At 44.3% G+C, this 3,159-nt stretch overlaps 1 protein-coding gene and 1 non-coding gene across 2 annotated transcripts in view; one reads left to right on the top strand and one right to left on the bottom strand.

Annotated features, from left to right (window-relative positions):
• Positions 1-3,159, bottom strand: part of LOC113455530 — a 35,626-nt gene that overhangs the window by 21,601 nt on the left and 10,866 nt on the right. The window lies entirely within an intron of this gene.
• Trnar-acg lies at positions 2,987-3,059 on the top strand. The gene has a single exon. It is a non-coding gene; the product is annotated as a tRNA-Arg (tRNA).

Genomic DNA, 3,159 nt, shown 5'->3' with positions numbered 1-3,159 from the left:
CATTTAGTTTATAATCTTTGACTATGTTTGAGAACCCCTGAGCGGCCTGGCTGGGACGATGGGGATCTGCTTACTAGGAAACTGCAAGAACAGAGCCTGGTCGCACTGGCAAATCCTCTAAACAGAGAATTTTTTCCCATTGGGGAAAATATTTTCATTTTTGGTCCATTAAGTCCTGCTTACTTTCTCCAGAGCCCCAAACATTCCAAAGATAAATGAAAAACATATTAAGACTTAGGAAGCAAAGCTTAGGTATGGTGGTGCACGCCTTTGATCCCAGCACTCAGGAGGCAGAGGCAAGAGAATCTCTGAGTTCAAAGCCAGTCTGCCAGTCTGGTCTTTAGAACAAGTTCCAGGACAGCCAGGGCTACACAGAGAAACTGTGTCTCAACCTCCCCCTAACACACCGTGTGTGTGTGTGTGTGTGTGTGTGTGTGTGTGTGTGTGTGTGTGTGTCCAGGGCCATAAAGACGGCTGATTGGGTAAGGGTGTTTGTCACTAAACCTGACAACTTGAGTTTGATCCCTGGCATCCACAAGGTGAACAGAAAGAGGTGACTCCTGCAAGTTATCCAGACCTTCACATACACTGTGGGGCATGAACATTAACACACTAAATAAGTATGTAAGATTTTGTCTGCATGTATGCCTGCAGGCCAGGAGAAAGCATCAGATTGTGAACGACCATGTGGGTGCTGAGAATTGAATTCAGGTCCTCTGGAAGAGCTGCCAGTACTCTTAAACCCTGAGCCATGTCTTCAGCCCCTAAATATTCTTTTTTGTTGTTGTTGTTGTTGTTGTTTGAGATAGGAATTCTCTGTATAGCTTTGGAACCTGTCCTGGAACTTGCTTTGTAGACTAGACTGGCCTCGAACTCACAGAGATCTGCCTACCTCTGCCTCCTGAGTACCAGGATTAAAGGCATGTGGCATCACCACCCAGCAGGGTTATGAGTCCTTGGCATCAAAATTTCTAACACTTGAACCCAGAGATCCCTATATGCCATTGTTATATCAGGCACCTTATTTTGCCCTTTAATATGTGTGTGTGTGTGCATGCATGTATGTGTGTGTGTGCGCATGTGTGTGTGTGTGTGCATGTGTGTGTGTGTGTGTGTGTGTGTGCACATGTGTGCACTGTGAGGCTGGGTCTCTCTATGTCACCTTGGTTATCCTAGAGCTCACTAGGTAGATCAGACTTGCCTTGAACTCACAGACAACTGCCTGTCTCTGCCTCCTGAGTGGGCATTAAAGTTGTGCTTCACCACAGCCAGCACAATTCTCATGACAGACATCATTATAAGAACATTATCTCAGTGCAAAGCAGGGATAGTATGATAAGACAATGATACAGGTGAGCAAGCTGATTCAGAAAATGTGAACTAACACAACCACCAAGTTCCAGAGCCTGCACTGAATGATCTAGTTGTGTCTAATTCCTCTGTCTGTCCTGTTGCCTCTACACTTTGATGTGGGATTCCCCTCTGTATGCTGTGAATACCATTGGTTAATAAACTGTCTTAGGCCTGTGCAAGGCAGAACTTAGGTAGGTGGAGGAAACTAAACTGAATGCTGGGAGAAAGAGGGTGGAGTCAAGGAGAAGCATGTAGCCCTGCCAGAAACAGATGCAGGAACTTTACCCGGTAAACCACAGCCTCGTGGCGATACACAGATTAATGGAGATGGGCTAGTATAGGACGTAAGAGTTAGCCAGAAATACGCTTATGCTATTGACCAAAGGAGGCTCCCATAGTTATTGTTTTCTCCTCTCACTTACTCTATGCTTTGCTCCAAACCATTTTCTCTGCTTCTGATGGTTAATTAGTGACCTTATACATACTTTCTTTCTGGTTTATGTACCATTTTCCCATATTTTTTTTCTATCAAGAGTCTAGTGTATCTTTCAAATGCTGATAGATTAGGGGAACTCACATATATAATGCACATGCTAAAGGGACAGTTGTCAGCTTGGAGGTGGTGTTCACTTACTTGCACTTTTCCTTGCTATTTGTTATTTAACTTAGCTATCAAACTCATGATTCTCCTTTCGCACAATTATGTATAATTCTACGGTTTCTAGACCCTAGACATCTACCTCAAACTAAAAAAATGAATACCATGAATACCAAATAAATGTGCTTCCTGCCTGCTTGCCATCCCTATCTCTATGTGTTTGGGAGAGGAAGGAAATTGAGACAGTTTTCTATATAACCTCAGCCTGGACTCGAATTCAAGAGCTTATTGCTCAGACTTCCAAGTGGTGAGTATGCAGTCATCCAACACCATATTGGACTATGTACTTTCTACTTAACAACATGAATATTAAACACACACACACACCACAGATAGCTCAGCAGTTAAGAGCATTGGATGCTCCTTCAGATCACCTTATTTGACTGGATGTTGGCTCACCACTGTCTGTAATTCTAGTTGTAGGAGATACAACTCCCTCTTTTGGCTCTTGAAGAAATTGCATACACCTGGGACAGGCATACATGAAGGCAAAACACTCACATACATAAAAATGAAAATAAATCTAGGAAGCTGGAGATGGCTCAATGGTTAAGAGCACTGACTCCTCTTCCAGAGGTCATGAGTTCAATTCCCAGCACCTGCGTGGTAACTTACAACCACGGAATCTGATGCCCTCTTCTGTTGTGCAGAAATACATGTTGCCTTAGTTAGGGTTTCTATTGCTGTGAAGAGACATCATGAGCACAGGCAGCGCTTATAAAGGAAAACATTTAATTGGGGCTGGCTTATGGTTCAGAGGTTTAGTCCATTGTCATCATGGCAGGAAGCATAGCAGTGTACAAACATACGTGGTGCTAGACAAGGAGTCAAGAGTCCTACATATGGACTGGCAGGCAACAGGAAGAGAGAGTGACACTGGACCTGACTTGAGATTCTGAAACATTAAAGCCCACCCCTGTGACACACTAACTTCAATAATGTCATACCTACTTTAAAAAGGCTAAACCTCATGGCGGGCCAGTGGCGCAATGGATAACGTGTCTGACTACGGATCAGAAGATTCTAGGTTCGACTCCTGGCTGGCTCGATCTAAAAGCTTTATGCCGGGTGATGGTGGCGCACGCCTTTAATCCCAGCACTTGGGAGGCAGAGGCAGGTGGATCTCTGTGAGTTTGAGACCAGCCTGG

This window comes from Microtus ochrogaster, chromosome 4 (genome assembly GCF_000317375.1).
Source record: "Microtus ochrogaster isolate Prairie Vole_2 chromosome 4, MicOch1.0, whole genome shotgun sequence".
NCBI classification, from domain to species: domain Eukaryota; kingdom Metazoa; phylum Chordata; class Mammalia; order Rodentia; family Cricetidae; genus Microtus; species Microtus ochrogaster.
This window is presented reverse-complemented; position numbering and strand designations above follow the sequence as displayed.